Source organism: Bombina bombina, chromosome 4 (genome assembly GCF_027579735.1).
Source record: "Bombina bombina isolate aBomBom1 chromosome 4, aBomBom1.pri, whole genome shotgun sequence".
Lineage (NCBI taxonomy): Eukaryota > Metazoa > Chordata > Amphibia > Anura > Bombinatoridae > Bombina > Bombina bombina.
Window position 1 is genome coordinate 1,084,666,831 of NC_069502.1, and position 13,480 is coordinate 1,084,680,310.

A 13,480-nucleotide genomic window follows, 5' to 3' on the forward strand; every position below is an offset into this window, starting at 1 on the left:
ACATTTCAATCTGGGGTATAGTTAAAAAGCAAAATCATTGGATCTAGTGTGAGCTTGATAGATATAACTCTTTCTATTTCCCTCCTGATGTCCTCCCAGTAGTGCTTAATTAAAGAGCATTCTCACCATATGTGGGTCAATGTTGCAACCTATTGCCACCTTTTTATCTCTTTTCTGGAATTGTACATCTGTCCATTTCATTAATTCTTTTAAAGCGTGTTTCTCTTTTATAGTCAGATTACCCCCAACATATTATTGGGATCTCTCATACACAATGGCCCCTATTTATCAAGGTCTGTCGGACCTGATCCGACAGTGCGGATCAGGTCCGACAGACCTCGCTGAATACGGCGCGCAATATGCTTACCGTATTCAGCATTGCACAAGAGCTGCTGGTGCAACGCCACCCCCTGCAGACTTGCGGCCAGTGGGCCGCCAGCAGGGGGTGTCAATCAACCTGATCGTACTCAAGCAGGCGGACAGGTTATGGAGCAGCGGTCTTTGTTACCGCTGCTTCATAACTGCTGTTTCTGGCGAGCCTGCAGGCTCGCCAGAAACACGGGGCATCAAGCTCCATACGGAGCTTGATAAATATGCCCCAATATGTTGTTACAAATCAAATTCAAGAAAGTGAGAGTGTGATGTAGTACACTATTAAAGGACCAGTAAACCCACCAAATAATGTTACATAATTCTGCACATAGAAACATAGAATTTGACGGTAGATCAGAACCAAAAAGGCCCATCAAGTCTACCGATATTATATGTTACTTTTTCCTTATGCATGTCCCAGGCATTTTTTAATTCCTTTACAGTCTTTGTGTTTACCACCTCAAATGTAAGTTTATTCCATGAATCCCCCTCCCTTTCTGTAAAAAAAAAATGCTTCCTCAAATTTCTCCTGAATCTGCTACACTCTAACTTTAGATTGTGACCCCTTGTTTTGGCATTTATTTTTTGTGAAAATGCTTTCAGCTTCTATTTTATTAAGTCCCTTCATATATTTGAAGGTTTCTATCATGTCACCTCTTTCCATTCTATCCTCTAAACTATATATATTTAGATCATAGAAACTTTCTTTGTACGTTTTATATTTTAGACCATGTACCATTTTAGTAGCCCTCCTTTGGACAGCTTCTAGTTTATTTATATCTTTCTGAAGATATGGTCTCCAGAACTGTACACAGTATTCCAGATTTGCTCTAACTAATGATCTGTAAAGTGGCATAAGAACCTTGCAGTTTCTGCTACTAATACCTCTTCTAATGCAAACAAGTATTCAACTGTTACAAATTTTTGTATCATCAGCAAACAAGCAAATCGTCCCCTTAATCCCACTTCCAATATCACTTATAAACATGTTAAACAAAACAGACCCAAGAACTGACCCTTGGGGAACACCACTAGTAACTGATGCCTCATTTGAATGTACTCCATTAATTGAAACCCTCTGTCGTCTATCTTTAAGCCAGCATTCTACCAACTTAACAATCTTAGCATCTATTCCAAGGCAATACATTTTGTGAATAAGTTTGTTGTGTGGGACAGTGTCAAATGCTTTGTTAAAGTCTAGATATGCAACATCTACTTTTCCTCCCTGGTCTATTATTTTAGTTACATGGTCAAAGAAATCAATTAGATTAGTCTGACATGATCTTCCAGTAATGAAACCATGCTGTCCTTTGTCTTCTAAGTTGTTTGTCTGAAGGAAAGATCCAAGTCTTTCCTTTAAGAGTTTCATTAATTTCCCTGCAATTTAGATCAAACTGACTGGCCTATAGTTAGCAGAATCTTCCCTACTACCCTTTTTATGAAGAGGGACTACATTGGCAATTCTCCAGTCTTTTGGAACAACTCCTGTTAGAAGTGACTGATTAAATAAATCAGCTAATGGAGTAGCTATTAAGGATCAAAGTTCTCTTAGAATCCTTGGATGAATATTATCTGGACCCACATAGTGCAGAATTATATAACATTAACCTAGCACCAGTTTTCTAAATTAAAGTTTTTCAGAAATATTTATCTAGGAAAACTAATTTTACAGACGGCCGCTCCTTGCTCTACTGAGCAGGTCTGTTTCTTTCCTAAGCACATCAGAGCCCGCTGTCTAGTCACAGCCAGGCCGATCGTGCCATTGAACTAAATGTAGCTCGCTCCAATTCTGGTAGCGGTAGCAAGCTACATTTAGTTTAATGGCGTGATCGGGCTGACTGCGACTAGACAGCTTGCACAGATGCGCTTAGGAAAGAAGCAGACCCGCTCAGTAGAGCAAGGAGCAGCGGCCTGTAAAATTAGTTTTCCTAGATAAATATTTCTGAAAAACTTTAATTTAGAAAACTGACGCTAGAATTTTATAACATTATTTGGTGGGTTTACTGGCCCTTTAAGAGGTACAAATGTGATTTTGTTTTTAAAATATGTCGCCAACTTTTCTTATCAAACCCTGTGTCTGTCATATGAGATTCCTCTAACAAAGTAACTAGGTAATTTATTGCTTCCATATCCTCATTATCCAATGAACCTACCTCAGAATTAGTAGAGAAATATTTTTTTAGCAATATTTTGCGAGCAAATAAGTAGACGTCTTTAATTGCTTCAAATTTGTCAAAATTAGTGGTAGCTACAATTGAAAGACCATTTTGGAGTACAGAGATTTGTGTTTGTGTTAATTGTCTGTCTGAGAGATTGATAATGTTAAACTCTGATTTATCTACTTAGCAAGTGTTTTTGCTTTTTTAGGCCTTTTTAAATCAAAATTATAATGATATGTGAGAGCAATATATTCCCAGTAAATACCTGATATGATAGACCTTTTAAATTGACTTTCAGTCCCTAGGTTAATATTAAACAATTATCCAATTATATCAGTTGTCAGTGGGGTGGACACATAAAATCCGACTAACAATTACTCAAAACTGTATTATTCTATTGGGAATGGGGAAGCTACAGATATGTAAATTGTATTGATGTATTGTATATGGTGGCTGTCTCCTGTTGTCAGAGTGCTAAGACACTCTGCAATCTCGATGAGCATCATGGGAAATGTAGTTCTGAAACATCAGGGCTGCCAAGGTTAGCAATCCCTCGTCTATACTGATGACCTTTAAATTAATTATAATTTTTTACAAATAGTTAAATGCTACAGCAAATCTAAGGCCTAGATTTGGAGTTCGGCGGTAGCCGTCAAAACCAGCGTTAGAGGCTCCTAACGCTGGTTTTGGCCGCTCGCTGGTATTTGGAGTCAGTGATTAAAGGGTCTAACGCTCACTTTTCAGCCGCGACTTTTCCATACCGCAGATCCCCTTACGTCAATTGCGTATCCTATCTTTTCAATGGGATCTTTCTAACTCCGGTATTTAGAGTCGTTTCTGAAGTGAGCGTTAGAGCTCTAACGACAAAACTCCAGCCGCCTGAAAATAGCAGGAGTTAAGAGCTTTCTGGCTAACGCCGGTTCATAAAGCTCTTAACTACTGTACCCTAAAGTACACTAACACCCATAAACTACCTATGTACCCCTAAACCGAGCTCCCCCCACATCGCCGCCACTCGATTAAAATTTTTAACCCCTAATCTGCCGACCGCCACCTACGTTATACTTATGTACCCCTAATCTGCTGCCCCTAACCCCGCCGACCCCTGTATTACATTTATTAACCCCTAACCTGCCCCCCACAACGTCGCCGCCAGCTACTTAAAATAATTAACCCCTAATCTTCCGACCGCAAAGCGCCGCCACCTACGTTATCCCTATGTACCCCTAATCTGCTACCCCTAACACCGCCGACCCCTATATTATATTTATTAACCCCTAATCTGCCCCCCTCAACGTCGCCGACACCTGCCTACACTTATTAACCCCTAATCTGCCGAGCGGACCTGAGCGCTACTATAATAAAGTTATTAACCCCTAATCCGCCTCACTAACCCTATCATAAATAGTATTAACCCCTAATCTGCCCTCCCTAACATCGCCGACACCTACCTTCAATTATTAACCCCTAATCTGCCGAGCGGAGCTCACTGCTATTCTAATAAATGTATTAACCCCTAAAGCTAAGTCTAACCCTAACACTAACACCCCCCTAACTTAAATATAATTTACATCTAACGAAATAAATTAACTCTTATTAAATAAATGATTCCTATTTAAAGCTAAATACTTACCTGTAAAATAAATCCTAATATAGCTACAATATAAATTATAATTACATTGTAGCTATTTTAGGATTAATATTTATTTTACAGGCAACTTTGTAATTATTTTAACCAGGTACAATAGCTATTAAATAGTTAAGAACTATTTAATAGTTACCTAGTTAAAATAATAACAAAATTACCTGTAAAATAAATCCTAACCTAAGATATAATTAAACCTAACACTACCCTATCAATAAAATAATTAAATAAACTACCTACAATTACCTACAATTAACCTAACACTACACTATCAATAAATTAATTAAACACAATTCCTACAAATAAATACAATTAAATAAACTAGCTAAAGTACAAAAAATAAAAAAGAACTAAGTTACAAAAAATAAAAAAATATTTACAAACATAAGAAAAATATTACAACAATTTTAAACTAATTACACCTACTCTAAGCCCCCTAATAAAATAACAAAGACCCCCAAAATAAAAAATTCCCTACCCTATTCTAAATAAAAAAAGTTACAAGCTCTTTTACCTTACCAGCCCTGAACAGGGCCCTTTGCGGGGCATGCCCCAAGAATTTCAGCTCTTTTGCCTGTAAAAGAATAAATACAATACCCCCCCCCCAACATTACAACCCACCACCCACATACCCCTAATCTAACCCAAATCCCCCTTAAATAAACCTAATACTAAGCCCCTGAAGATCTTCCTACCTTGTCTTCACCATCCAGGTATCACCGATCCGTCCTGGCTCCAACATCTTAATCCAACCCAAGCGGGGGTTGGCGATCCATCATCCGGTGCTGAAGAGGTCCAGAAGAGGCTCCAAAGTCTTCCTCCTATCCGGCAAGAAGAGGACATCCGGACCGGCAAACATCTTCTCCAAGCGGCATCTTCGATCTTCTTCCATCCGGTGCGGAGCGGGTCCATCTTGAAGCAGGCGATGCGGATCCATCCACTTCTTCCGTTGTCTCCCGACTAATGACTGTTCCTTTAAGGGACGTCATCCAAGATGGCGTCCCTCGAATTCCGATTGGCTGATAGGATTCTATCAGCCAATCGGAATTAAGGTAGGAATTTTCTGATTGGCTGATGGAATCAGCCAATCAGAATCAAGTTCAATCCGATTGGCTGATCCAATCAGCCAATCAGATTGAGCTTGCATTCTATTGGCTGATCGGAACAGCCAATAGAATGCGAGCTCAATCTGATTGGCTGATTGGATCAGCCAATCGGATTGAACTAGATTCTGATTGACTGATTCCATCAGCCAATCAGAAAATTCCTACCTTAATTCCGATTGGCTGATAGAATCCTATCAGCCAATCGGAATTCGAGGGACGCCATCTTGGATGACGTCCCTTAAAGGAACAGTCATTCGTCGTTCAGTCGTCGGTCCGGATGGATGTTCCGCGCTGGAGGTCTTTAGGATCCTGCCGCTTCGCTCCGGATGGAAGACCATAGAAGATGCCGCCTGGATGATGACTTCAATCGGATGGAAGATCCTCTTCTGCCCCGCTTGGATGAAGACTTTGACCGGATCATGGACCTCTTCAGCCCCCCGCTTGGGCTTGGATCAGGACATCGGAGGAGCTCTTCAGGACGGATCGGTGAACCTGGATGGTGAAGACAAGGTAGGAAGATCTTCAGGGGCTTAGTGTTAGGTTTATTTAAGGGGGGTTTGGGTTAGATTAGGGGTATGTGGGTGGTGGGTTGTAATGTTGGGGGGGGGGTATTGTATTTATTCTTTTACAGGCAAAAGAGCTGAAATTCTTGGGGCATGCCCCGCAAAGGGCCCTGTTCAGGGCTGGTAAGGTAAAAGAGCTTGTAACTTTTTTATTTAGAATAGGGTAGGGAATTTTTTATTTTGGGGGTCTTTGTTATTTTATTAGGGGGCTTAGAGTAGGTGTAATTAGTTTAAAATTGTTGTAATATTTTTCTTATGTTTGTAAATATTTTTTTATTTTTTGTAACTTAGTTCTTTTTTATTTTTGTACTTTAGCTAGTTTATTTAATTGTATTTATTTGTAGGAATTGTGTTTAATTAATTTATTGATAGTGTAGTGTTAGGTTAATTGTAGGTAATTGTAGGTAGTTTATTTAATTATTTTATTGATAGTGTAGTGTTAGGTTAATTGTAGGTAATTGTAGGTAGTTTATTTAATTATTTTATTGATAGGGTAGTGTTAGGTTTAATTATATCTTAGGTTAGGATTTATTTTACAGGTAAATTTGTTATTATTTTAACTAGGTAACTATTAAATAGTTCTTAACTATTTAATAGCTATTGTATCTGGTTAAAATAATTACAAAGTTGCCTGTAAAATAAATATTAATCCTAAAATAGCTATAATATAATTATAATTTATATTGTAGCTATATTAGGATTTATTTTACAGGTAAGTATTTAGCTTTAAATAGGAATCATTTATTTAATAAGAGATAATTAATTTCGTTAGATGTAAATTATATTTAAGTTAGGGGGGTGTTAGTGTTAGGGTTAGACTTAGCTTTAGGGGTTAATACATTTATTAGAATAGCGGTGAGCTCCGGTCGTCAGATTAGGGGTTAATAATTGAAGTTAGGTGTCGGCGATGTTAGGGAGGGCAGATTAGGGGTTAATACTATTTATGATAGGGTTAGTGAGGCGGATTAGGGGTTAATAACTTTATTATAGTAGCGCTCAGGTCCGCTCGGCAGATTAGGGGTTAATAAGTGTAGGCAGGTGTCGGCGACGTTGTGGGGGGCAGATTAGGGGTTAATAAATATAACATAGGGGTCGGCGGTGTTAGGGGCAGCAGATTAGGGGTACATAGGGATAACGTAGGTTGCGGCGGTTTACAGAGCGGCAGATTAGGGTTTTAAAAAAAAAATGCAGGGGTCAGCGATAGCGGGGGCGACAGATTAGAGGTTAATAAGTGTAAGGTTAGGGGTGTTTAGACTCGGGGTACATGTTAGAGTGTTAGGTGCAGACGTAGGAAGTGTTTTCCCATAGGAAACAATGGGGCTGCGTTAGGAGCTGAACGCTGCTTTTTTGCAGGTGTTAGGTTTTTTTTCAGCTCAAACAGTTCCATTGTTTCCTATGGGAGAATCGTGCACGAGCACGTTTTTGAGGCTGGCCGCGTCCGTAAGCAACTCTGGTATCGAGAGTTGCATTTGTGGTACAAATGCTCTACGCTCCTTTTTGGAGCCTAACGCAGCATTTGTTTGAACTCTCAATTCCAGAGTTAATTTTATGGTGCGGCCAGAAAAAAGCCCGCGGAGCGTTAACAGCCCTTTTACCGCCAAACTCCAAATCTAGGCCTAAGAATGCCAGTTACACTGGTTTAAAGAGGCTGAAGTGGAAATCCTATATATGACCATAAAAATATACAAGTGATACATTAATCAAGTGAGTAATTAGTAGTAGATATTACAGATTATGTCTCACACATTTTAGCATCAGTAGCGGACATAGAAAGGAATAGCTGAAATATTTACACAAAACATGCCATATTTTTTATAAAATACCTCATGGCTCTATGAACATTCATGTGAAGGGCAAAATATTCACTCCTGGAACATGACTTAACCATATAAATAAAAGAATAAACCACTTGTAGTATTATCTAAATATTACTAAACCAAATACATTTTCAAGGAATCACAACATTTCATGACTGGATTGAAAAATAGGTCCTCCTCATCACATGGAAAAAAATGTTTGATCTAACAGAGAAAGGTCAATAACCATTAGATATGCTCATGATGTAATCAGAAAACTTTCTATATGACAGTATATGATAACATCTGGACAATCCTTTAATAATCATAATTCAATTCATACCTTGTGTTGTACTCTGAGTTAATATTACAGACCAGTTGTCATCTAGAGTCATATCATGTTTCAATTAACAAAAAACTAGACAATTATGTTAAACGGACAGTCTACACCAGAATTTTTATTGTTATAAAAGATAGATAATCCCTTTATTACCCATTTCCTAGTTTTGCATATCTAAGCCTCTGGACACTGCCCCCTTATTTCAGTTCTTTTGAGAGACATGCCAATCAGTGCTGACTCATAGGAACTCCACGTGTATTATCTATATGACACACATGAACTAACACCTTCTAGTGGTAAAAAACTGTCAAAATGCCCTGAGGGAAGAGGCGTCCTTCAAGGGCTTAGACATTAGCATATGAACCTCCTAGTTTTCGCTTTCAACTAAGAATACCAAGAGAACAAAGCAAAATTGGTGATAAAAGTAAATTGGAAAATTGTTTAAAATTGCATGCCCTATATGAATCATGAAAGTTCATTTTGGACTAGACTGTCCTTTTAACATAAAATTATTCTATATAACAAGCAGTAAATGAGTTCCCCCTTGGCACACTTCAGCTGCAGGGGGTCCATGTGAACCTCTATGTGTAGGCATTATTACAGAATGAGTCCCTCCTCTACTGGGCCCCTCTCTGATATCACCAGTAACCATATCTGTGCACTGTACAGCAGCAGAACTGAAAAATAAGCTCTGTGTGAAATAACACATACTACAGGTAAGCGGGAATGCCCACCTGACATCGGATTTTAGCATGTAATTTACCACTTGTGTATGGGCTGTAAATCACAAGAGGGAATCTTTGAAAATGAGTTCTGCGCTTCAAACTGTTCAAAAGGCATGTTCACCATCTTTTAATCACAAATTGTTCTCATAAACTGCTTCAGCATTTTTTCTTTCATACAGGGGGTGAGGGTCCATGATCCATTACTCCTGGGGATTACCTTCCCTACCACTTGGAGGAGGCAAAGATCCCAAACCCCAGGAACTCCCTATATAACCCCTCCAACCTCACACATACCTCAGTATTTTCTTTGCCTCCACTGGAGGTGGTTGAAGAATGAAGATGTGCATGGGTTTTTCAGAGAGAGGGGTTTTCAGTGTATTTTGAGGCCCATTTTCCCCTCAGTGGGCAGTGTCTGTTGCCTCCCTTTATGGATCTACAATATACTCCTATTCCATAACCTCCACTGATATGTTTCAGTATTGGTTCTGCTGTCTGCTACTTAGATGGTGGAGGAGTGTCTGCTGGTAAGTATTATTTTTTATTGTTATATAAGAAACTCTATGGCTATGTTATGGGAACTATTTGTTATATATATATATATATATATATATATATATATTATCCTTTATATATGGTCCTTCGGGTTTGCGTGCATTGGGTTTGCACATGTTGGGTTAGCATCCATCGGGTTAGCATCCATCATGTTGGGTTAGCATCCATCAGGTTAGCACACACTCCATATGTTTCTATTAGGGGTGTTTTTTGCTTCTCTAGTTTTTCTCGTCGGGTTAGCACTTGCTTGTTGGTTATGCTGCCTGTTTTTCTTTATAGCGGTCAATTGATTTCTTGCAGATTCCTCAAAATTAGATGTTGTATACCTTCTGTCTTTTTTTATTGTTTGACAGTTTGGTTTTGCATGCTATATTACTTAAGCTACCTAGGAGGGGGTAGGTTTTTGCTTTCCTCAAGAGCTTATGTTAGGGGGTTATAGTGCTTTTTGCATTATTTTATGCTATAATGGAGTCTGATTCTGTTCCTATTTCTACCCCAGAAACTGTGTCCCCTGATCACTTTTCTACCAATCAGTGTGCTTACTGTAAGATAGCTGAAGTACCTGCCTCAGCTCATTTATGTGACTCATGTTTAAATTTGTTAATGTAATCAGACCAATCTACTGTTGCTTCTGTGGGTAACAATGCTCCTTCTGTTTCTTTATTACAGGAGAAAGCTGAGTAACTTTCACCTAAAATGAGAAAGTTAATTACAAAATATATTTTCTGGGATATTTGTGATACTAGTATTAATACCACAAGTCCCCCATAGGAGGCGCTAGTAACTAGAGGTAAAATAATGATGATGAACAAAGTGTGCCACTGAGATAGTAATAAAATCGATGTGCCACTAATTATACCATATATGTAAAATGGATAAATAGAATTATAAATTTAAAAATTATTAAAATAGAAAATAATTAAAAAATAAAAATTGGTAAAAATATATATATACAGACGTATCAAGTGGTCAATCTGGTAATAGAAAAGTTCAAATGAAGTCCAACAAAGTCCAGAAATAGATAAGGCAGCTCTCGGTCTTCACCCAAACAATGGTGTATCTTCAAAGAATGGTTAACTGCAAGGAAAACAGAAACAGAGGCGCCACATGTGTAGATCAATCAAAGCTGACAATATCCAAGCAAAATGAGATACAGGATACTCACAAACGTGAAGGCACTCTCTTGTGCCTATAGGCGCAGGCTGGTATTTAACAGCAAACCAGCTGGCTGTACCAGGGAATCCCCGTCAAGATGTCCTATAGTTGTCGTGGATCTCACAACAGCAACCCTTATCTAGGTCACTTTCAGCAGAAAGGAAAATATGTCCAGAGGGGAGGAAGGCTAGACAGCCTTATGGTTACTGGCAAGGAAAATGCCACACGAACACCAGATTTGTTAAAAAGTTTCAAGTATTTTATTTTTCCAAAGATAAAAATACCATCAGTGCAACGAATTACAACTGGGTGTGTTATAAGGCAAGTCTCCTTGTATATGCAGAGATAATAGCGACGCGTTTCTCAAGGTAGACCCTGTTTCATCAGACTTGTATACTCTAAAACTGTTTGAATCCCCTTTATATAGGGATCAGTAACCATATGTTTGTAATAAACCCTCCCCTTCCTTAACATAAACCAATCAAACCTTTCCTTTCCAAAAACTCCCACTTGTTGCTCTAATTAGAAGTTTATTATAATTTTTGTTATGTAGTCGGTTAACTTAAATAATAACCCATGAACTATAGCTCTAATGTGGTTGACTGTGAAATTGAATCTAAATAATGATGTGTCGATTATGAGATTGTTACAAATGTATAAATGTAAACAAACTCCGTGGGTGATCGCTCCTTGACCAATTGCAAACAATCTTGAGGAGGCTTGTATAACATGGGGCGTTGAATTGGTTCGTGTGCTACTAGTCTAATGACTACAAGAACCATCATGCCTCTGTGTTCTGTACCGGAACTACCCGGAAAATGTATCTGCGTGATTGTCAATTTCATGTTATTCTGTAAGAGGCTTGTCTGAATAACTACAAGTACCATCATGCCTCTATGTTCTATACCGGAACTACCCGGAAAATGTGTTAGCGTGATTATTAATTTATTATCCTTTTGTTCCTGGAGGGGGCTTGTGCCTATTAATCCGTCTAATTGGTTGGTGTCATATTGCAATGAACTACAGCTACCATCTTACTCTAATAAACTACAAATACCATCATGCTTCTGTGTGTCATATCGAAAATATCAAAAAATACAATCTCATGATTGTCTATTAGTTATTTGTTTAAAGTTTCCCCATGGAAGCACATTGGGGGAACTTATGACGTTTTTGCATGAGTTGCATAATGAACATATAACGCTCCCCAATGTGATAGTGGGGGCACCCCAAGGAAATAATTAATTGTATATGAAAATACAGTAATAGATACTGGGAGACTAAATATTCTCTCACATGTTAATATGGTGACAATAAATAACAGATAATAAGTGCTATGGGTAACTAAACTATACTATACTCACCCTATATATATTTAAATAATTGTAACTAAAAACTCTCACAATTTTTTTTATATATATATATAAAATGTCAATACATATGTCAAGTGATGGGTATTAAAAGTGACTTTCCCTTTTCTCCTTGTGAGATTTGATAAACAACACTATTATAATAATAGTGAAGGTGATGGATGTGTTATGTGAAGTGTTATATATTGTACTAAATATGTAATAAAGGCTAAATAAATATGTGAAAGTGAATGGTCATATTTAAGACACTTGTGGCTAATCAAACATTAGTGTGTATATTGACCATTAAAGATAATGTGAAGGTGATTGTAAACTCATAATGATGTTTTGGACTGCCACGTCGTCTAAACTATACCCTAATATTGTGATGAAATATTGATGTGAATATCTCTAATATGTGAATGCCTTTTGTGATATATAATGATAATAAAGTGACTATATTACCACGTTAGGTAATGTGAAAGTTTACGACTATGTGAATGGAATCTTGTATACTAGGGGTAATAATATAATGTATTATTGTTATAATTGGATGTAACTAAGCAACAAGTGAGCTAGGAAAGTCCAGTGTACAAGAACTCCTACTATTTACATCAATAGGAAAAAGAATACAAAGAACATCTCAATAACAGGGAAAACATCTGGAAAAATGATGATATATCAAATAATCTGCAAATAAGACTGTATTGTACATACTAATCTACAGAAATGTTACAAGAACCCATGATGGACCTAACACTGTAACACTGAAACACTATAAAAATAACTTATAGGAATGCAGCAGAGTCTATAACCTCATTGAGGCCAGTGGGAAATAAACTATTGAATTTGAAGATCCAATAGGTTTCTCTTTGTCTAAGCTTGCTAAACCTGTTATACAAATTACTTTTGGGAATACATTCTATTGGAGTAATTTTAAATGGACATTTTCCAGATATATATTTCTCACAGATATGGCGGGATACACTATGTTTAGATGACTTTACTTTGATGTTCCTTAAATGTTCACTCCACCGAGTCCTTACCTTCCTACAGGTCCTGCCTATATATTGTATCCCACATTCGCACGTAAGTGCATAAATGACAAAGCTGGAGTCACAAGTCATTTTGCTTTTGATGGGAAATACCTCCCCGGTATTGTATGAAACAATCTCAGTGAAACCCTGAGTTATATGTTCACACATAAAACATGGTTTCTTTCCACATCTATAAACTCCCATCTTATTGAAGATGTTGTTACCGTTCTTTCTTGCTAATCTAGATGTATTGGCAATGTTCCTTTTAGACATGACAACTTTACTTGGGGCCAATTTTTGTTTGTATGTCGGTGCTCTTTTGAAAACCAATTTTGGTTGTGATGGTAGAGTTTTATGTAAAATCGGATCTTTAAGGAGGATAGGACAATGTTTTTTTAGAACTTTATTGATAATTCTATGGTTAGAATTATACTGTGTGACAAAAAGTGGTTGTTTATTAAAAGTCATTTCCCTTTGGCTATTATGTTGATCTGAAATAATAGCTGTTGATAGTAAATGTTCCCTGTTAAGGTCCCTGGCTCTCTGTTGGCCCGAACTGATTAATTCAGGGGGATACCCCTTTTCTAGGAATCTGGATGTAAGTATTAGGGCTTGTTGATTGTATTTTTCTAGTGTACTGCAATTCCTACGCAGACGACAGAACTGACTAAATGGAATATT